Source organism: Poecilia formosa, unplaced genomic scaffold (genome assembly GCF_000485575.1).
Source record: "Poecilia formosa unplaced genomic scaffold, Poecilia_formosa-5.1.2 Scaffold150, whole genome shotgun sequence".
Taxonomy (NCBI): Eukaryota; Metazoa; Chordata; class Actinopteri; order Cyprinodontiformes; family Poeciliidae; genus Poecilia; species Poecilia formosa.
Genome location: NW_006800089.1, coordinates 1,497,660 through 1,521,627, shown reverse-complemented (window position 1 = coordinate 1,521,627; position 23,968 = coordinate 1,497,660). Strand labels below are relative to the sequence as shown.

At 40.3% G+C, this 23,968-nt stretch overlaps 1 long non-coding RNA gene across 1 annotated transcript; it reads left to right on the top strand.

Moving 5' to 3' along the window:
* Positions 1–20,590, top strand: LOC107837546 (uncharacterized). Its single transcript, XR_001663563.1, has 3 exons — positions 1–312; positions 7,471–7,476; positions 20,581–20,590. It is a non-coding gene; the product is annotated as an uncharacterized LOC107837546 (long non-coding RNA).
* The last annotated feature ends 3,378 nt before the right edge of the window (positions 20,591–23,968 follow it).

The following is a 23,968-nucleotide window of genomic DNA, read 5'->3' as shown; positions in this document are numbered from 1 at the left end:
TGTGAATGCCCACACCTAATAAGCAAAGGCTGTCTTGGTGTATGTTGCACTTCCTGTTGTTTTCTCCTTCGTGGTTTCCACCAGTAGCGACATCCTGTTATTGATCATGTGACTCGTGTGATGGGGAAAAACGTGTTTCCGTTGCAGTTTTGCAAAATAAAACAATTTCAGCCTAAAAACCACGTCATCCCGGCGCCAAAACGTTTTAGCAAGAAACAAAAGGTTTTGCTCCAAATTGCCACGTTTCTATTAAGCAAACTTATTTTCGAAATGTCAAATTGTGCAATTATACGGTCAAAGGAAACGCAGCTAGTGACTTTGTTTCTCATCTCTTCTTGAATTTCAGGGAAAAAAAACACTCCTAAAAATGTAAAAAGCTTTTCCTTTTGTGACGATATAAACCTTTAAGTGCAACAAAAACAGAAAGGAAAAAAACAAAACAAAACTAAAATAAATTCTTAAATAAAATCCAGGTGAGGACCCATAAGCATAACAAGTCGGAGTCACAGGGATAATAGTAAGAGGAGAGTTATGACACTCTGAGCTGGACAATCTGGCCAAAGGTTCAGAGTCCCGCTGGTCCTTTTGACACACGGCTTGATAAGAAAAGAAGATTATTAGCTCAGGGAAAACAGAGCACCAATAACCATCACAATATTATGAAATATTTGCTTTGTTTCAAACTCCAACTGGAACAAAAGATTTCGATTTTCTTGAATTTCTATTTGGCAAATTAACATTTTCGAGTGAATATAAAAGGCTTGTTTATGGTACAGCAGTGTGAGTCATGACTGAAGTGTTTTAGTGAATATTTAATTTTTTGACTGACCCGCCCCCCCCCCCCAAAAAAAAAAAAGAAAAAAGAAAGCTAGTTGAAAATAAAGTTAACTCATGCAAATGGACTTTATTGAGTTTGTTTTAACTCATCGTGCGATTAACTGATTTATCGTTTATTGCGACAGACCTATTAGGAACATTAAGAAATAAAGTCAAAGAGGAAATAAAAACCATAAAACATGAGTTAAAGACACTATTCCAGAGCTGATGTGATCAGGCTTTGACTTGAGTATCTCTTATGACATCAAACTGCGGCTTTTTGTTCACAACTCGGTAATCTTTCATTTCCATCCACACACAAAAAAATGACAGAATAATTGGAAAATAAAAAGCTAAATTGGTTTATTTCCTGTAAACCAAACTAATCGAAGCCGACAGTAGATGTTGGGAGCAAGATGAAGGTAAAATGTTAGTGATTCTGTATTTTCTCTAATAACAGCGAGCATTAGCGCGCTCCCAACACAACACCACCAAAACGCTCTCAGTCATAATCCCCGCAATCCGAAGACGTTTTGTCCCTGTAAATTAGATTCCTTCCATGTGTTTGAACTCGGATTAAGACCTGATTGCGATTGCTGCGGCGACGACTCGTGTCCAACAGAGACAATCTCTCCTCTCCTCTCTTCTCGCTCGGGAGGATAACAGATGATTGTTATTAGAGGCGCAGGGGAAGCCTGGAATGCCGGGGTCATTTCAGCGAGCGGCTCTGAGAGTCGGGAGGAAAAGTGAAAGTGCGGCGAGAATCACTAAGAAGCTGCAGGCCACAATTAGCTTGGAGCGCAGCAGAGAGCTTAGCGTTCCACCTCGCTAATGACCACGATCAATCATTTATCATATAGACGGGCTGATTCTGTAAATTACTCTGAGAAGCGTTAGCTACCAGGAACGATGGGAGAGGAGCTGATGCACTGAAAACCGTGAGCCAACAGAGGCTGGTAGTTTCCTTTCAGGAAGGGGAAATATTCCTGTTAGCTTTCCTTTAAAAGGTGAGAGGATGAGCTAACGACGCTCCAGTCCCACCTCGGCATTAGTTTGGCTTCTGATTTGTTTTTCTTCTTCTTCTTTTATACCGTTCATGTGCACAATCAGTTTTGCTGCAGGTTTGGAAAACGTCTCAGTTTGGAAGTGAAAAGTAAAATCCAACAATGGAATAATGGAGGTTGGAAATTCAAATCCTCATCTGGCAAATTCAAACAAAACTCAGAGTAATATGATTTTGAGCTTCAAATCATGTTGTTGTTCCCTCATCCGTAATGCTCTTTTTTTTTTCATTTTATGTACGTATTTCGTTTCAGCTGTCTATGAAAGTACACAGCTCTCAGTAAATGTTTCACTTCCGCCTCTCTGTGCGTCTCTGATGCTGCAGAATTCATGGTCCAGCCAGGCTGCTGGCGGGGGAGCAGCAACAGCATGAACAACTGGGAGTGAGCTTTGGTTTGGCTTGTCTAGCTGTGAGCTTCTGTCACCGAGTCGTACGTGACCTCTGAATTTTAGTGGAACTGAACCACTGGAGTGGTTTTGTTTCTTGTCGGGAAACGGCTCAGGATTCTCCCGGACCAGCAAAAGATGGCGATGAATATAACATGTTAGACAAAGTTTCCTTTCAGCCTGAAAACTAGTCCGACGTTTAATTATTTTATTTTGGGTGTTACAGCTACTAGATGCAGCTACTCTGTGTGGTGCTCATCCATCTGGTAACCATGTTGTTGCGTCTAGCGCTGCAAGCCACTCAGACTCACAAAACTGAGAAGTATTCCTGCAGACACGAATTCCTTCGATCACTGAAGAAGTCCTGGTGTCATTTTCGTTTCTGGTGGATCTTGTCTTCTCCAAAGTATCTTTTTTTTTTTTTCCTTCTGCCTGAGTGATGTGTTGGAGATGTTAATGAGAGACATATGTTTACTTCAAACCTGCACCTTACTGCCCAAAAGCAATAATAAAAGCGCATGAATAGCCAATAAAGCCCGGTGTGTTAATCAGCTTCGAGTTTCCGCCCACATCCTGAAACAGGCTCAGATTCTGTCTGTAAACAAGCTGAATTCAGAGTTTTCCTTTTTAAAACTTCTGGAACTGCTACTTAATAAACCATATGATGGTTTCTTCATGACTTGAACTTGCGTATTTTGCAAAAAAAAATCAAAGTAATTATTTTATTACAAATTGGTGGGGTTTTATTTTTTATTTTTTCTTCATTTGCTCTGGCAACATGTCTCTGATTTTGAATACTAAAGGGGTGGTGTTATGTAAAATCAACATTTTTGAGCTTCAAATCATGTTATGTTATTCCCTCTTCAAAAACACACCTGGTGTGTTGCCTTATTTTGTTTTGGGTTTTTTTTGCATCTTTGATAAATCCTTTAATCTCCCGTGGCAACCATTCAGTTGTGCAAAACATTTGGGTCAACTCAGCTCTGCCTTTGAGTACAAAGCTCCTCCTCTGAGCTACAATTTTCAAGTTTCCAAGCTTTTTCTTTTGCTCCCTCCCCTTTGATGTCCTCACTCAGCTCCTTCAGACTAGCCAGCAGTAAATTAGCAAACACCTGATGGAACTGAGCATCTACTGAGCTCATTACAGGAGCTGCTTCTCAGTGAAACGTTGGTAAAAACATTGTTAAAGGGTAAATAGAGGAGTCGTGTTGTGATGACTTCCTGAAGGCGGAGTTTCAGAAAGAGCAGGAGCTTCTTAAAGAGACAGAGGCCCAATTTCAAAGTGTTAAATTACAAACTCGGATTTCTTTTAAGTCATCCTTGATATATGTAGTATTTTTTTTTATAACAACTTAAGTTAACATGGTTACCTGATTGTTCTATAAAATGACACTAATGGGTCTGGAAAATGCATAATTAGAATATTAATTGCTTAGTGAGACGCATCATATAGATTATTACTCAAAAGGTGGTATTATCCACTTTTTACTTCTGTTAATTATAATTTTCCACTTTAAAATTACAATATAACTTCAGATCAATAAAATGGAAAAATTTAATACAGAAATATGGGTTTAATGAAAACTATGCTCAATATCAGCTGAAAGGTAACTTTCAAAAGGTGCTGTGAATCTGACAAATGAGCTTAATCAAAAAGCATATTCTGTTCTATTGAATGTGACTAATTACATATATTTTTTTTGAGTGACTTTCAATCATAAAAGTTTTGGTTGTGAAATCCAATTTGTGATGTAAGCCACACGTGCTTTAGTCCCAGCCTTCCTTTTGTCGACGTTTACAAGAAAACAGCACAGGAAAATTAAATTTCACAGCTCTGCTTTCCATCTCGCAAGTTTGAGGTTTACTTTTTAGCACCGCTTCTCCTGCCAAACAACCAGATAACGAGACACTTCCAACATGCGTTGTTTACTCTGAGAAACCGTGACGGAAGCTTTGAGACGAGAGGAGCGATTGGTCCAGGCGAACCGGCTGCTGTGGATGCTGCGGACAGGGAGGCTGATCCACGATCTTTAGCATTCAACTTGCAGCAGCAAATGCTGCACTCTGAGCTGTTTCATTTCAGATTTATGCAGCAACATCCTGACGCAGCAGCGACTGCGTTCTGTCTCATTTGGAGAACAAAACAGGGATCCATTTAAAGGAAGGAAGCAGGAACACATTTGTAGGCAGATGAGCGTAGATCAGTACTGTTTGTTCTTGGTATAATCCAAACCTTCACACAGTCGGTTTTATTTAATCGCTCTGATTTAAGGCTCTTGTATTTCCAAACACTTTGTGAGTCAGTGTTTGGATCTATTATGACCGCTGCATCTGCATCTCTCACATCGTCGCCGTCATTCCGACTGCACTGACTTGTTATGTTGCCGTTGAAGTTGTCGAGATCCGTTTCGTCACTCCGGGTAGCGATGTTTAATCTGCATGCGAATTAGCAGCGAGGGACACTCAGCGCCGCTCCGTCTTGGTGAGCGCGCGAGGACGGCAGGTGATGGTACGCTGCATTTTTAAAGAAGCAATCCAATGACCGCTCAAATGTTGCGACTTTCAGTTACCATGGCAACATTTAGGCTTTGGCCTAGGGTTGCGATTATGTTCTGGTTATGTAGAGAGCTATGGTTACTTATTCTGAATCCCCTTCAAAGCCACGACTGTCATCTGGTTTTTATTTTATGCTTGAGTTGCTGATTGACTCCATTGGGTGATCAAGGTTCCATTCTGATCCTGACTAAGGACTCCATTAGACCTCCTTCAACAAACCGTACAGGACATCCCAACAGAACAGCATCTTCAGCACGGAGGAGAGGTCCCACTCACAGTTCATGACTGTTCAGTATTCCACAATAAAAACTCTTACTTGGCAAAAATGGCACCTACAGGAATGTTCTAAACAGTTCAATCAAAAGGAATGGAGATATTGATGGAAAACTACCATTAAGGCCACTTTTAACCCTGATTTTAAAAAAAGTTGGTGCCGAAGGGATTTTTCCCCATTTTTAAGACGTTGCAGAACAATCGGAAACTTGGGTAAAACTTCCCTTCTCACACTTTTTTTTTGGTTGTTGATTCTACAACCACCAACTCAAAATAAACATAGGTCGCCTGTGAATTATCCTGGTCACAAGCTCCTCTTTAACCCTGATTGCATGAATTATGATCTGTTGTGTCAGGATTTCTTTTTTCCAATTTTTATTTTTATTTTGTTAAGCCATAAAAAAAAGGTAGGAAAAAAATTTTGTACATTTTTTTTTTAGGTGATCAATTGTAATTTTCTCCAAATATAAAGTTATTTGAAAAATACATCAGTAGTATTGTTCTTTAGGGGTGATCTGATGTCACAATGTTTTGTTTTTTTACCTGTAAGAGTCGTCTACAGTAGAAGGAGGGACTGGGTTGGTTGGCATGCTTTTTTTTTTTCTGTCGGCCATATTGGATTTAACAAAAATAATTTCTTGCATTTGCAGCTGATGGCCAGTAGTTGGTGTATTTTATGATGCATTAGTGTCCACTTCAGTGGTCTGTGTCCAATTATAACATAAAAATCCCAAGAAGCACAAGAAAATGTCTTTTAGATAGCTGCCCACTGTAGTGACCACTATGCATGAAAGGGTTAAGAACATTGATCCATTCATTGTCTGTACCTGCTTGTCCTTGCAGGGTTGCGGAGGGGTCTGATAACGGGGCGAGAGGCTGAGTACACCCTGGGGAGGTCGCCAGTCCATCACAGGGTAACACAGAGACACACACGATAAACAACACACACACACACACACGCACACACACACACACACACACACACCGACTTACACCTAAAGGGCAATCTACAGTCATCAATTGAGGTAAGAATCAACTATTGATCCATAAAACAAACAAAGAACAAAACCCTCAGTGTAACCTGGCGGCTTTAAAACTGTGACACAATCTGACCAAACCATTCTTTAAAAATTTGAGTCTTCTTCTGTCGTTGAACGACAACTATACACACCAACACATTTTGGGGGATTTATTATCTGTCAGGTTCAGGTTTTCCAATCCAAAATCCGGGACTCAACAGAACTCCACCTCGACGTTACTTCCTCCACCCGTTGGCCCGTCGTTCCGACACTCGCTATAATCAGCAAGAACTTCTGAAGACGAGCCTGTGCCTTCCATAATTACGTCTAATTAATTCAGCGCAGCACATGCGGACTCTAATCAAGTTGCAGAAGCAGTTCAAGGGCTACTGATTGATGAAGGATTCAGCGGAGCTCAACGCTGCGTCGCACCACAAAAATCTCTGAGGACCTATTCAAATGCCAAAAAGCTTTTTCTATTTTTAATTTAAAGTAATTTATGAAAGTCTTCACACACCTTCCTTTTTTTCCCCTTTTTTTAATTTCTCATTATGAAGGACTGATGAGAAAAAATAATTTCCAGTCTTATCAAACACAAATGTGGACCGGATGGTTTTAAAGTCATTGGATTTCCGGCTCGTGAAAAAATAAATCGTACATGGAGACGAAGTGAGATGGGAAAAGATTATTTGTTAAATGTTGCACATGAGATGACAACAAGAAGCACAGGTGTAAATAATTATAGCAGAATATGTAATATGTGAAAAACATGTTTTACCTCGGGGGGAGAGTTCGACAAGTTGTACAACTAAGTTCCTGGATGTGAAACAGAAAAAAACTGAGATTTCTCTTGTGTTTCACTTGAGGAAACCAAAACTGAATTTTAAGGTTTTACATGTAACCAGAGGTGTAAGAGGAGCACAGCGTCAACATATTTTTACTGAAGTAATAGAGTATCCGTTCAAAAAATTATTCAAGTAAGATAAAAAAAAGTCTACTCACGTACACAGTAACTGATCAAATTATCAACAATTTGATATTTAAAAATAACATAATCAGATGGTCCAAAATATAAAGTTAGGTGGAAAGTTTGGTATTTTAAGGAGGAAAATGACAATAATTCATACAAGTAAAATCAGGCAACATAAACTTTTTAAAACATATGAAACTAACAGAAACTGCAGGTGTGTGTCTGTATCTGTGTCTGGTGATTGTTTGGTTAAAACATGATTGTTTTTCATTCAGTGGGGAGAGAATGGAGAAACTTTACTCAAGTAAGAGCAGTGATACTTTATGATAAAATTACTATGAAGCAAAAGTCAAAGTGTAGTAAATTTTTAAAAAAAAGTTCCTCAAGTAAATGGTAGCTGTGTGCTACATTGGGATGTGTGCTCCCCAACTCTGCACACATCCCAGTATTCTATAAATTTCCACATTTGGAGCGTTTTCCTGCGTCGGGGGTCTTCAGTCCTGGATGAGCTCATTTATTAAATGGGGAAATAAAACCATTCAAACCTGGGTCATAAACACTAATTATACCCCGAAACTAATAAATAGTTATGCTAATTATTAGTCGCTGGATCATCAGGATGGTGTTTATTTAACAAAGGTTAGACGATCTTTCTTTTTTCTTTTGGGCAGCAGCAGTTTTGGTCGTAAAGCTCTTTTTCCCCCAAAGACTTTTTTAGTATTTAAATCACTAACTTTAACCTTTACTGAGGCAGGTGAGGACTGCATTGCAGGGTTTCCCCCAAAAACTTTCTAAGGCTAGAGGCTTGGCTCTGGGGCGGTCATCCAGCAGCCCATTGTGGTTTTAGGTTAAAAAATTTTTTAATTTGACAGAAAATTTGAACGTATGGCTAGGTAATTATGTGTTATTGGAAGACATTATTAACAATACCTAAACACCAACTATCTAGTCTTAAAAATCTAAAAAAAAAAAAAGAAAAAAAGGCAAACATGAATAAAAATATAATTTAAATAAATATAAATGTTTTTATTAAAAAACATTTATATTTAGCTTAAAGGCTTAAAACATTGGTCCAAAATGTTTTAAGCTTTTATTCGTATCTTGTCACTTTATTTGCCGTATACCAGTGAAGACAGGAAGTGGTTAACGAGTTCCTGTGAATAAAAAGAGACATCTGTCCTCAGTCTCCCTGTGTGTTCAGATACTGACCATAATGTGTTGGCATTGTGCTTCCAACTGTTTCACCAAAAAGACTCTTTAACCTGTCTTTGCTATCACTGTTACTGATGTATAAGAAACCTAGTGTTTAGCCACGAGGCTAAACACTAGGTTAGCCTGGTGGCTAGTGTTTAGCCACTAGTTAGCTAGGTGGCTAACCTTCTGTTAGGGGGCAGAATGTCTAACAGTTGTGGGTTTGATTCCTGTTTCCCTCCTGGAACATATCAATCTGCCTTTTGCCCCAAGTAAAGCCTGGCAGCCCGCCAGGCTTATATCAACCTTTGAATTGCTTTATATGTTTGGTTTTTTTTTCTAAACTCCTTGATGAATCGTTTATTCCCTCTTATTTGTTGCCCTACCTCTACTGGTTACGGCTGCCTTTGCTCCATGTTTCACGGCTCTCACTGGATTCCCAAACCTTTGGAAATGTTCGGTTGACCTCCTTCCAGACTGGTGGATGCTTTAGTCGACTTTCTGTTGTCAGACACGATCAAATTTACTGAATTTTTTAAATCTTCAAGTCTTGTAGCAGTCGGGTCTTTGGAGAGCCGTTATTCTCCGAGACATTATTATGTGTTTACAGTCAGTTTAGTTTGGATTCTTCTTCATGGCACTTTGTGTGCTTCACATATTTCAGTTGTAAAATTCACAATCTTGCTCACTTATGTAGCCATTAGGATAAAAGTCGAGGTTTTAATCCATTCATCAGAAGCAACGATAGAAATAGAGATATTAAAATAACGCTCATGTTGATTTGATGCGTGTTCAACTCCGCTGTCTAAAAGATGCAAGACTCCCCCGAATGTCTGAATCGGTAAATGACTCAAAACGTTCGTTCGGTCGACTCCATTAGGATTTCCCAGAATTCCAGACCTCAATGGGTTAATCAAGCATATTCTAAAATATGTGATGCCTTTATTCTGAGTTGGACATGAATCATTTATTCACACACCCGTATCTATTATTCACCAGCTCCACAGACTGCTTGTTCTTATTGACAGAATGGATTTGTCTTTGACTGGGTTTGACTTTGTGCCGGCTGCCGGAGCTAAATCCCCGAGCTCGCCTTAGCCTCCTCATGAGGCAGCCGCTAATGAAACATTTAAATATTTATGTGTTGAAAAGTTGTTTACCTCCTATTCTCGCGACGGACGACGGGCTTTTCCCCTTTGTTCTCTCTGAGCAATGTCCTTCCTCTGTCGTCTTCGCTCCTTCCTTCACTTATCGGCGTCGGTGAATTAATGAAGGTGAAGACAAAAGAGGGGGACTTTTTCAAAGCCCGTCCCGTAACCCGAGACGAGGCCGCATCTTTTTGTTTCCGTTATTACGTCGTCCTCCACCTTTTTTTGCCTCTGGATCTCAGAAGCGCTGTCCAGGTCATGTTTGAAATGAGACAAAAGTGTGAATAAAAAGCAAACGACTTTACTATCCCGGGGTGTGTTTATCACACAGGAGACAAGGACGTTTCCAAAAAAACCCCCCAAAAAAACATGTTGCCCTGATAGCTCTAAAAATCTTTTCAATGAAAATATACATTTTGATAGTGATCTTTAGAGACTCCTTTGTTTGTTTTTACTGTGTCTTGCAGAAGTTTTCACACTTTGTCAAGTTACAACCACAAACTTTAAGGATACATGATTCTCAAATAATTTTATAAATCTAAAATTTATGAACTGATATTGAAGTTTAACTGGCTCAACCCATGACGTTTGGAGCTGCTAACCTAAATAGATGTTGTGTTGCTTGTAGTAGTAAGCTAATATTTAGAGCAACTAACATGTATGGAAAGCCAACAGTGCCATAATATATTAAAAATTCCTAAAATGTATTCTTATAAATGTTAAAATTGTAATATAATTGGAGATGCAAGTGTCATATTATTCTAGTATTTTATTATAAATACACGTGGATCATTAGTATTATTATTATTGTAGTTATTTATTACCAGTAATTATTTCATAAAGTACAAATCAAAATCACTAAATTGGGCCAAAACCAATATAAAAAAGTGGGGTGGTCACCAGCTGAGTTGCTGTACAGTTAAAACCTTTTCACCAGGATGATTGACCGCAGTAAGACCCTCCCCCCTGGATCTGATTGGTTTTCTGATCGAGAGCAGATGGCAGTAGGACCACAGAGAAGAGGTAGAGGAACTTGATTTTTCTTTTTTTTCTGAAATTATCTCTTTCATGTTATAAAATCAGGACACAGTGACAATATATTTTTTTAAAACATGACATTTTTCTTTTTATAGAAGTTAGCTCCTGAGAACCAATCAGGTGTTTTTAAGTGAGACGCAGCAAATGCTGAAAACATTATTTCATGATGTTCTTCAGCGCAGAAACACAACAGTAAATGTAAATGTTATTTTGTTCATCACATCAAATGATCAAATAAAACAATATTACATGTTCTAAGGAGGCAAACTCCTAAAGTGTGAATCAGATGGGAGAGAATATGAAAGAATGAAGCATCAATCATCTCTTTAAGCTGTATAAAAAAAATCTTTTTCTACTAGTTTTAGAAAACCATGGGTGGGTAAATACAAATCCACATGACACTTCAGATTTTTTATGTAAAAAAAAAAAAGAATAAAAACCTAGAATCGTTTTCCTGTTGAATTCACATTTATGCACCACTTTGTAACATACATTCCAATTAAAACCTGCAGGAGTTTGTGGCTGTGATTTGGCGTGGGACTCTGAGTCTTGCTTACACAACATTCTGGTTAGGTAGCAGAAGTCGACGTGTGATCCAGGCTCTACAGTACCAGCGTCTCGTCGATGGGGAAACCGGTTCCGCTCCGGTTCTTAATATCCCCTGCTGTCTGAAGTAGGATACATGTACCACTTTTTTTTTTACTCCCCGATTTTTTAATTAGGTTTCTGCCTCTACGCAGCGTGATATCAAGCAGGCTCCTCACATCAAAATCAACCTAGAAATTCAAGCTCCTGTGAAGCTATAAATACATCCCCCCAATTTGTTACGAAGGCGAGCCGCAAAGAGAATAAAAGTGTCAATCAAGCTGAAGAATGAACAGAACGGGGAAAAATGGCCTTTTATTAATGGTAACTTCATTGAGGTAGAAAAGCACAGTGCAGACCTTTTTTTTTTTTTGTCATAAAGCACAATTTACCGCTGAGAACACACGCTGCTGCGACTGAGCGCGCCTCTGAATGCGCACTTGATTGGATTTCTGCCTCTAATGAGAGCAACTTGTCAGCGCGCGCAAAGCAAGAATCCCTGTAAGCTCCCAGAAACGACGTGGGCGGGCGACGACTGCGATGAACTTAGGGGCCTCGGTTGTTTGGTGACACGTAGAGGGAAACGCACAGACTGCCTGAAGTCGACTCACTTTTCAGCACGGAGTCGACACTAGGTTCTCTGGTACCTTGATAATAATAACAAGTCTTCTATAACAATCAGCTGACGGTATGTGGCCATAAAGAGAGAAAATGTCAAGGTCTGGTTTTTACTGCAGTGATGAGTTTCCTTTTTTCATCCAATTCTTTGACCATTTTAGCAATTAGATTCACCATCTGGTGCCCATATATTCTCTGGTGCGTCATGTTCCTTTTGCATATCATGTATATACATATACAGTATAGTATATATATGAAATCATGGTGGCCACGAGGAAAAGGCCATGTTTTTGGTCCCGGTCCATTCCTTCTGTTTTCCCGACTTGCAGCTTTCTCTCTGCAGCTCTCCATTCGCAAATCTTGGCAGAATCAACAGAATGACAAGTGACACAGAAAGTGGAATGGCTAAAATGTAGAATCAGAAAACGTGGCTACATTTACACGTGACTGCTGCCTGGAAACTGACGTTTTTTTTCAGACGTTGGAGGGGAAAAGGTTCCACGTTTTGACTGCACCACCAACATACTTCGAGTGTAACAGTCGCGTCAGGCCACTGGATGGCGGTGTGATTTTAGCACGATGCTGAATGCACGTGAGCTTCTGACCCTTAGCTTAGCTCTGTATGTTTTCTAGAAGGTTGCAATGCTTTCTGGAACCGCCGTCACACTGCAAAAAAATGAAATCAAACAGTTACGATACCGCGTGACGCTGTGAACGCAACACCGTTGGTCTCTGTGTACATTCACCATTCAGAGCTAGAGTCCACCAAAAGTGAGCCACGATTTGAAGATTTATGTAAAGTTGATGTTCACACAAAATCCATTTTCCTCGTATTTATTAACAAGAAGCTTGTTCTAAATTTGGAACAAACTTCCAGAAAACTTCCAAACAGCTCAAACACTGAGTTCCTTCAAAGCTGAAACCCCACAGAGTTGCACTTGAACCAAAATAAATGGAGCATTCAATTTGTATTGATGATTTTGATGATGGCACTTGATAAAATGTAACATTTGTTACACAGTTGGTGATTGATGTTTTTATAAAGCTTTTGATGTTTTCATGATGTAAGGTATTTTAAAGTACCTTGTTGCTCGAATTAGCTGTACAGATAAACTGAACTGAACTTGATTAAACTGTAACACAGCAGCTTTAAGAGAAACAGGGTGGACTTGAACGCTACACATAAATCGACCATTAGGGCTTTTAAAGCTATCTAAATTTTAATATGAGTTACATTAGATAAGTTTGAAAATATTTTCTACCACAGCTCAGTTCATGTATATGAATAATAACAAATGCTGAAAGAAGACCAAGATGTCTAGTTCAACATCAACAGGCATTAGAAGAATTTAAAGGGACAGTATTATATATTTTACAGTAAGTGTTACCTTCAGTTATGAAAATGCTACATATATCAAACATAACATAAAAATAGACTTAGCAATTTTTCACCTTGAAATTAGTCCTTTGTCTCTTTAAGAAGCTCCTGCTCTTTCTGAAACTCCTCCTTCAGGAAGTCATCACACCAATCAAACCTCCACTAAGCATTTTACAAACGTTTGTCGGAGCCCTGGACTGAGCAGTAGCTCCTATAATGAGCTCAGCAGATGCGCAGTTCTACCAGGTGTTTGCTAATTGCTGTTGGCTAGTCTGAAGGAGCTGAGTGGGGGAGACAGAACATTTAGTGAACTGTAATGCAGAAGCTAGGCTTTGAAACTGCAAGTCTTAGGAGGAGCTTCGTCCTTGAAGGCGGAGCTAGGTTCACCCAGGCATTTTGTCATTTTGTACAGCTGAATGGTTGCCATGGGAGATTCAAGGAAAGGAAGGAAGAATCAAAGCACCACTCCAGGTATGCTTTGGACGAGGGAATATAATTATGACATGATGCAAAGCTCAAAAAAAGTTGATTTCCCATAATGCTGCCCCCTTAAGTGCTGACCTTCACAGACCTGAATACCCAGGCATGTAGGTGTTTATGACTGTGTTAAGGAATGACATCTGTTTTTTTTTTTGAAGGCAGACAATGAACCCAAAATGTGCGTGTGTGTGTGTGTGCGTGTGCGTGTGTGTGTGCGCCAGCTAACACATGGCGTGAAGCTAATGTGTCCAGACACCATCGGTGGCCCCAAAGTGACTCTTGCAGTAACAGATCAATCAGGGCCGGCCGAGCAGACGAGCTCCACACGCCTCCATTGTGATACCATTATCTTCCATTTAGCAGGGAAAAGTCATATTGATTCTTGCCATTATGTCACAGTGAATTTACTTCTTTTATTTTTATTTTACTTCTGTTCTTCCCAAGTTTTCCTGTTGAACCGAGGCGCCATCAGCTCAAAGCATTCAACTTTGTACGCCAGAGAAAAAACGTGACAACAACAAATCAAGGCATAATTACATCGATTACGATCAAGTCCTTAGACGTGTCTGTTGAAGGTGGTGTTTGTGTGTTTGCTTTACACGGCCGTTCAGAGTGTTTGCTCACACCGCGGAGGGCCCTTTCTTTTTGACAGAATATTTCCATTGATTATCCGTTTCCAGGCAGCGGGAGCTTTTATCAGAATGTACAGTGGCCTCTGCACAGTGGGGTCGGGATTAGTGAATAATGGAGAGAACGAGACGCTGAGTGGACTTGGCCTGGAAAGGTGATGGAAGGCAGCTGTGCTCCACGCGGGGGGCGGAGGAGGATAAAGAGAGCAAGGAGAGGCGGGGGGTCTGCAGAGGTTACACTGAGCTGGCAGGGCGGTCAGAAATAAGAACGCTGCTAATGGCTGGAGCATCAGACCAGCATAAAAACCGAGGAGGATTAGTCATCAGTTACAGTGCAATGTAAAAGCACTTGTCCCCATCACAGGTTTCTTTTATTTTTTGCTTTTTTTTCTGTCACTCAGGCTTTTAAAGGGGCACTCATGAGTTTTACAGCCACATTTTATATTTATGTTATAGCACAATCATTGTTGACTTCAGTTGTTGGAAAAATGCTTTACATATCAAATATGACTTGAAAGAAATTTGACTTTGTAATTCAATGCCTTGACATTGACCCACTGTCTCTTTAAGAAGCTTCTGCTCTTTGTGAAACCCCGCCTTCAGGAAGTCATCACAACATGGCTTCCTGAAAGCCATGTTTTCACTGACTGTTGCTTCCAACTAGCATCAGTCAGTGAAAACGCTGGTAAAAACATTCTTAAAGGGTTAACAGAGGAGCCATTTTGTGATGACGTCCTGAAGGCGGAGTTTTAGAAAAAGTAAGAGCTTCTTAAAGAGACAGGGCCCAATTTCAAGTTGTTAAATGACGAAGTCGACTTTAGTTTAAGTCATATTTTATAGATATAATACTTTTTAACAACTGAAGGTAACAGTTACTTGATTGTGCCATTTTTATAGCACAATATGCCTAGAAAATACATAATACCGCTTTTCCTGTCACAGTAAGCAATAAATCAATTAGTCACATGATAAATTAAAACAAACTCAATCATTTCCATTTGCATAATTTGTTATTTTTGTCTTTTCTCTCTGTTTTTCTACCAAAAATTGCATGACAGAAGTTTTCAGTCTGTTGCTTTGGTCAGTTTTGTTTATACACACTTCATAATTCATTTCTGTTTGTTGTTTCTGTTTTTTATTCATTTTTGGACATCTAAAATGTCTTCCATTTCCAGCGTTAAATGTTCAGTAGCATTTAAGGTTTATTGATATTTGAGAATGTGTTCTTGGATTATTATGCCATTACCAATAAAGTACCTGAAAATGATCTCAAAACAATATCATTGTTTATTGCGATAACATCTGGGACAATTTATCATCCAGCGAAATTTGTTGCCATCACAGTCCTGAATACTGCCCCTTTACAGGTTAGACTAAAATAAATCATCATTTTAGGATGTTTACACATTTACATTTTCCCATTCCGGTAAAGGGTTTGGAATTCAGTGATTGTTCCTAATATTAAATCTCCGTCTGCTACTTAAAAAAGAAACCAGCAAGGAGGATAAATGTGTGATTTCCAGTGTTGTTGTTTTTTTAAACTTTATTTTAAAAAGTGAGAAAGCATCTTCACCTTCAGTAACGTTGCCCAGGTTGCACTGATTCTGCTGTTGAGTTGCTTAATGAGTTTTGAAGCTCTTCCCAGAACCCTGAGCAGCCGTTTGAAATAAAGTGGCACAGTTTTCTAAAAGCTGGAAAGACGGAAGGAAAACATTCATGTCACAGAGAGAAGGGCTGAAAATGTCCCAGTGTCGTAATTAGGAGCAGAGAGAGTTTGTGCTGCAAAACCTTCTCACCTTCGTTAGTTTACTTATTTTTCTGTTTCTTTGTTGATCGCACTTCTACGTTTTGTTTTGTTTTTGTTTTTACTTTTTTAACCTCGAGTCCCGATGCCTAATTTTCCCAGTCGGTCTCACTTGCTGCTCCCCGCACGCCGTAGTCCTGTTGGCTGAAACGCCACCTGCCTTTTTGTCTTTAATTGCCGCCATTTATGAAACCAGCAGCGTTTTTGGAGCTTCTTCCCCCTCACACTCGCGTGAAGTTAACATTTAAATATATTTTCTGCTTCAGCAGCTAAAGGATAAATTAGGAAGCGGAGAAGACCAGCAGGTCTGCGGTGAGAAAACAGCTGGCTTCCCAGGCAGGGGCGTCTCGTCACACATCAGGGGTCCCAGCATGATCTCGGAGACGCTGATCACTTTACTCACTTTTAGGTTCTGTCAACTGTTTAACCTTTACATTGCCTTGTAAAAAAAAACAAAACAACTTTCAAATCTATCAATCCTTTTCACATTTTTACATTGTTGCAACCAGAAACGGTGTATTTTGTAAGCATTTGCAGAGAAAAACACCGAAATGGTGAATATGTGGTTTTCATTTTCTAACAAATACAAATCAGAAACATTATAGTTACAGTGACTGAGCCACTGTGACGAATCATGACGCTTTGAGCTGAATGTAGCGGTGGGCGATATGGATTTTGAGTTTTATCACGATATTTTGTTGTTATACTGTTGTGATAACGATAAAAATGATGGTGGAAAACTATTTTCGGTAAATGTGACTCTAGGGCCACAAATCCTGTTCTCGAAAAACATTCAAATTTGAAATTGGCTTCTTCAGGACGACACTCGCTTGAAGTAGCGTGATTTACTAAACTCCACACAGTAACTATATTTAATAAGTAATCAATCATTCAAATATACTGATATGAATAAAACAGAATAACATTTCCAATGTCAGTTTTTTGTTCGTCTTTATTAACATCAATTAAAATTTATCAAGATAATAAATCAAAACTCTGATAGCAAATGTTCATGATAAATGATAAACGATACGATAAATGCCCACCTCCAGCTAAATGTGCAAATATTTTTGCACTAGCAACATAGCTACATAAAATATGAACCAAATCCACTATTTTGTCCCAGGACGTGACCTGTGTCACCTCAGTCTGACTCGCCCACTTCCGATATTTTCCGGCCCCTTCAGACAATTCACATTTTTGCCACTTTCATATCTGGTCTGAATGTTTTCAAAGCGGCTGCAGTCTGAACTCTCACATCTCATTTTATGCAACTTTTATGTCATTGACGTGACACTTGTGTCGTAATTCTGTACCAGCAGAAGCCAGACGCTGCAAACTTTAATGTAAAACATGTCTGAAAATTATAATTATGAGCTTATGAAAGAAATCAACTGAAGCGCATCGCATCACAATCCCACCACTCTTACTTCCGACTACAAGTCCAAACACACTTCTCTACAAAAGTTGCAGTCGGTACAAAAAGTCATTGTGCTTTCGTTCTATTAACTTCCTTCATCTTGTTCTGATTTTGTGACGATGCTGTCGGCTCCCATTGCTGAATAAACGTTTAAAATCCATCCATTCACGGCGTATTATCCGTTATTACCATAAATAGATTTTGTTGTGTGACGTTAAAGTTCTTCTGCGCATGCGGGTCGCAAACCGTTCACAGAGGTCTGACTGTGGTCGCATTTAATTACAAGCATGGATGACCATGCAAAAAAACAAAACAAAAAAGAAAATCTGAACTGTGTGAGGTGGTCAACATGTGGAAAATTGGCATGTATTTACACACTATGTAATCTACTTTTAACTGGTAAAAGCAGTCTGTCTACTAGAAAGAGATTGTGTCATCTTTAAAGAACCTGCACGTTTATTGCAGACTCGCACTGATAAAGACTTGCAGTAAAGATCCAGACTTAAGTCACGGGAACGAATGGACTCGTCCCCTAATTGGGTGCAGCTGTGTACCTGAACGAAAGGTCGCGAAGGCAGCTCCATGCATCACCTCAGTGAGGTTGGCCTGCCTGCAGATTCCCCATCATTTATCCGCAGCGGGAGAGAGCAACGGCAAGACGAGGTCGGCTACATCCTGCATGCGGCCGGGTCCAGAGGACTGCACACTCCGCCTTCCTGTACGGCCGTCACACACCACCACAGGTGGAGTCGTGTGCAGTTAAACATGTCTCCCTAACTAATGATGTACAAGCACACACTGTTTTTTTTTTTTTTCTTTTTTGTACATCCAAGGTCATTAGCAGCAGCTATCCTTTTTGCTTTCCTGTAACCCAGACAAACTGCCAACAGAGCCCCAATAAGCAACACTATCCGTCTCTCCAGGCGTTTGCTGCTGCCTGTTGATTTAAACGGGTGCTAAGCAGTTTGTAGAGGACACTCTGGGGGTGATGGCTGCGGAGTGCAACTGTAAAGATTGTTGCATTGCATTTTAGAAGAGGTCAGCTGTATTAAGAGCATAACAGTTTTTGAGTAGTTTCCTTCTGTGGTTCTTGGTGCAGCGCCCCCACAGGCGAGGAGGGGAACACCAGGATTATTTGACTCAGTGCAGCATGAAAGTGAACCGCACCGGCTGAAAGTGGAACAAATGTTGCAGTTTGGTTCCCAAGTCAACCCAGTCTATTGGACTATCAGGTGTAAAAAACACAATTAACCTAACAAATACAGCTAAGAAGGAAGTTCTTGAGTTAAACATTTGCTAACATGAGCATTCAGGAATCTCCAGAGCTTTTGATCCATTTGTGTTGCAGCCGTTGTTGCATATGAAGGAACTTTTGTTGAGAAGTTGCCAAAATAGTAACACAAATGTTTTCTTCAGTTTTACGTAATTCAAGATTTGGCTGGCTGATGTCCTTAAACAGAATCAAGGTTTTAGCAGTATAGTCTATATAGTATAGTCAGCATAGTCCTCTAGTTCTGTAAAACTGCGGCTACAAACGAGTTGGAACCGGTTGTCAATCAAACCACCAGCTTTGCACACGTTGACATTTTTTGATGTCTTAGCCTTTTTGATGGTGTTTGCTCTGAGACGGATGTATTTGGCCTTCACAAAACAGCTGGTTTCCTACTGGTGACTTTCTTTGGTCACACAGGTTTTCTTTTTAGGGGTATCTCAATAAAGAGGTGAATTCAAATGCAAGCAACACAGATTCTCACTTTTACTTTGCACTGTTGATCTGTCACACACCATTCAAATCAAACAGAATGAAGTTTAAGGCTGAAATGTGTCAATATGCACATTAGGAGTTTGACGACTGACACCTCAGCTCTTTATTGTGTTCCAGCCATGATTCTTTTTAAGATGATGTAATGTTTTATTCAAGCGAATGTTCCTGAAGAATGCTGCACATTCTGTGAATATGTAGAACAGCCTCTAGTAATTTGTTAATGAGGCCCGCTTTGTTGTCTAATCGCCCCTCATGGGCTTCCATTTTTAGGAATGCTGTGTTTTTGTTTCGTTTGTTTTTTTTTTTCTCTCATGTTATAATTTCCCCCACCAGTAAAATATGAATAGAGAAATCTTAAAAGACCATGTCACCACTTCCAAAAAGGAGCTGGAGGATTTCAGTCGGACTTAAATCTGTCTTGTGCCATTTTGTTCTTAACAGGAAGTAGCACTGAGGTCACTTCCCACAGGATGAATGTAATATTTATAGTTCATCAACTTGTAGACATTTTACCTGAATTCACACTTAGAACGTTAACAAGTTTGCATTTATTTATGTCAGAAAATTTTGAATATAGTTTATGATTCACCAGTTAGCATAGTATGTTAGCATGCAACTGTATTTTACCAGTTTATTTACATTTCTTTATTTTCTCTCCTGTTCACTTTAATCCCACTAACTGGTATTTTTTTCCCCTTTCCTTTCATTTTAGTCAGATTTATTTTTCTGTGATTCTCACATTTATATACAGAAGCACAATCAGCTTTCCAGACATTCACAATCCTGTGTGCAAAGCGATGCGGTCATGTTCAGTTAACGCTCCACCGCCCTGCAGGCTGGAGGCTGCAGCCTCAGGAAAAAGCAGGAAAGGCCAACATAGAGGGCCCCAATGACTGGGAACTCCTCCAGCCCCACACTGCAAACCAGGAGGTGCCCAAGCATGGCTACACACCCCCACTCCACAAAACACCACACACCCCACCAACCCCGACCAAAAGCCCCTCCCCACCCGGCAGACTGGGCACCGAAATCCAAAATGAACCAAAACGCCTTCACCTGCTCCAACTGAACAAAACTGTTCTTCAAATAAAGAATAAAAACCAGGAAGCAATACTCACAATTGTAACAACACTTATGTGGGGCAGGATTGTGTATTTATCAGGCAGTTTTCCTTCAGTCATTATAGAAATGCTGTTTATATCAATATATGTCATTATTTAGCGCCTTCAAATTGGGCCTCTGTCTCTTTAAGAAACTCTTTCTGAAATTCTGCCTTCAGGAAGTCATCACAACAAGGCTCCTCTGCTAACCCCATGACATTTTTACCCGCGTTTCACTGAGAAGTAGCTCCTGTAATGAGGTCAGCAGACTTGCAGTTCCACAAGGTGTTTGCTAATTGCTTCTGGCTAGTCTGAAGGAGTGGGAGAGTCATGGTGGAGAGGTGCTGTCAGGTAGAAGCTCGGCTTGAAGAGCGGCGCTTGGTGAGAATAAATGTTTTGGCACCCTGAAATGGTTACCATGGAGATTAAAGGATTTCTCAAACATGCAGGCAACACTCCATGTTTGTTTCGGATGACAGAATATCATAGTATGACGTGAAGCTCGCAAAAGTCTATTTCACATAATAAACCCCTGCCAAGCTGAACTGTGATTGACTATAGTTAAAAGAAATGAAATAAATAGATTCTAATGGTCAACTCTCACACATCACTACGACAACAAGGAAATTAACACAAATCTGTAAAGTGGCATCAATGTGACGGTGCCGCTCGTTTATTCATATTTCCCGTCAGATGCAAATAATTCTGCGTGTTCGCTCTCTCTCTCTCTCTCTTTCTCTCTCTCTCTCGCCTGATTAAGCCGGCAATGCATTTCCATAATTTACCACGACATCGGTTTGATTTTGTTCCGATTAACAGGACAAATAAAAAATCAAGCAAAGCACAATGAGAGCTCATTTACACGCCGGCAGTAAAACAAAGACAAGCCCCCCCCTCCACTCCTCACACATCCACACTCCACACACACCCCGCAGACATCGAGGACAAGCACGCAGGCGGGAATAAATCAGAGCTCCAGCCAGGCACATGAGGTGTATTTCACACTCAAGGAGTGGTCCGCGCCGTGCGGCTGCGGGGATCATTAATCTCCCAGAGACGAGCACTCGGGGCCCCGCGGCTGGCGCAGGTACGCCTGAGCCGGCTGCGCCCCGGGCCGCAAGCCTGCAGCGCTAATGGTCTCATCGCGTTATCAGGTTGTCAGATTGTACAGAGTGGGGTGCTGCTGACCTAGATGGAGGCGAATATCGGCCAGAAAAAAGAAGAAAAAAAAATCACAGAGGGAGAGAGCAGCCATGTTTGAGCTGCAGATCTGCACATTGAGATAAGACCCAAAAGGGGAGCCTTGTTAGGATGAATATTCAGTCTGAAGCCACAGAGATAAGTTTTTCATCGTTATTCATGAGAGTCTGGGGTGGGGGGGGTGAAAAAAAGAAGCCATTTCTGGATTTCAATCATTAATGACACAGGAGCAGGAAGTCCTCTGATTCCTCTCCAAAACTTTCCAAGAGAAGCTGAGAGGCTGATCGTCTGATCAGCAGAGACGCTTGATTCGATTGGATCAAAGCCTTCCCAGTGACACAGAAGGAACTTTTCCGTCTTTTTCAGAAGTCTCTCCTGCCGTTTCGTTAACACACAGCCAACCTCTGGATGTTATTGTTTACATCTGGAAACTTTGCTTCTGCTCTCAACGTTTGAGGTCAAAAAGACGATTCTTTTACTTACCATCTGTAGCTGCACTGCCACGGCAGGACAAGTTAGCAAAATGAAACCTGAAGTTGTATTATCAGTTTAGTGCAGTGTGTCACAGCAAAAGGAAAATAATTCAGAAAAAAAAATGACTTTTTTCTCAATCTTTGTGTCGGCTACGCTACACACTGACCCTTTGCCATAGCAACTGGCTGACAACAGCTCCACTAACACCAGGGTTTAACACTGAAAAACATTTCCCACACAAAGTACAGAACATTCAGTCTGTTACAGTATTATGTGTTTTCAGGCTTGAGGTTTATTTTGCAGCTATTAATAAATAATCGTCTGCACACAGCAGGGGTAGATTAGCTCATTTGAACACCAGCTCTGCTGATGACCTGTCAAATTTGATGTGTAGGTCGCCTTATTTTCTTTTTAAACACATCAAATCCTGCAGCACATCTACATGTTAGGGTTGCCAAAGTCAAACTGGCATAGCTGACCTACTTCCCTGCTCGTCGCTATTTTTTTAAATTAAAACGTTTCACTGACGTTGTAGTGTTGACAATTGGTAGCAAAGCACCTTGTCCCTTTTTCTTTCAGATATCAGACGCACATTTAAGATTTAGCTGATTTATATTGACACCTTGACAGTAAAGTCAATGGTTGGCTAATCGGTGAGCAGTTTTTTGTTTTTTTTTGCACGATCTTGCATACGTGCTGTCACATTACGAGTCTATAAAGTCAGTGTGATCCATCGGTGTTGTAGTATTAGCTAATTACACTAAATCATACATTGAAGGAAATACATTGTCTTTGGTTGTTACTGCAGCAAGTTCAATAAAGCAGAGCTGACAGATTCTTTGGTACATGCATCTTAGTTACATTTTCAATTGAATTTCACAGCTAAAAATGTAAAGTTATTCATCAAAAGAAAAAAGGAAGTGGTAATTAGTTGGAAAATCTTGTGATAAAATCTAGTTCAACAGTCACACCTGATAATTAGTTTTTCAAAGCAGTTTGTAGATCTGCTTTGGCAGTGATGTACAATTATTGCGTAAAAAACAGTGTTAAGAAAACGTACAAGACTTACAATGCAAAAACAAATGAAAAAAGTATTTGGTCCCTTCCAGATATCTGCTTTCCTTGCTTTTGTCACACCAAAAAGGCTCCAAATCATTCATGAAATGTTCACATTGGATACAGAAAAGGTGACTAAATGCACAAGGTGGTTTTCAAATGATGGATTCAGTCCTAACTCTGACCACGCCACCTTGATGGCAACAAAACAACCTATTTAAAGGCCACTAGGCCACTCCAGAATCTTCTTTCCTGCTGAAGCTTCAACATGCAGGGTGTCGCTGATCCGTTGGGTGAAAAGGTACCAAGAACAGTGAGTTAGCAGTGACTCAAGCAAAAGTTAAAACTACTTTTGGTGAAAAGTAGTTTTAACGTTAAGTTGATGTAAAATGTTGCGCCTCGTCCGCATAGGGCTTTCAATTCCCAAACCATGAACGTGTCTTGCGTGTCCACCTGTGCGTCCTTCACTTTCTGAAGCCATTTTCTTTGTTTCCTTGTATGATGGCTGATCTGACACCCATCACTGGTTAACTTTCACCTGTCTCCCCTCCAGCCCCCAGTCTCGGTCTTCCTACACCTCCCTCTGCTCTCCCGCCGCTCCGTTCTGAACAGATGGAGGTGTCACTGGAATTTTCTACCTAAACACATGCCGGCAGCGCCAGTGGGCTTATTTGCATGTTTGGTGGCGAGGAGCTGTCTGTCGGGGTCAGAGGGGTCGCTCGGCTGACCCAGCTGTGTGGTCTTGTCTGCGCGGAGGGGTCAAGGGCAGGTGATCTGTGACGGGGACATGAGTGAGGCTATTTTTCCTCAAACCACAACCTCTGGTTGCAACATCTGTACTTGATCTCGTCTTGAACAGCTGGCGAACATGAAGCATTGCTTCAGGAGTTTGCTGTCCAAAGTGAACTCTTGTTCCTCTTTCTCTCATCTCTGCAGAAAACGTAAAGACGCTTCGATTAACGGGGCAGTATTATTTATTTCCAGGCACAAAGTGCCATT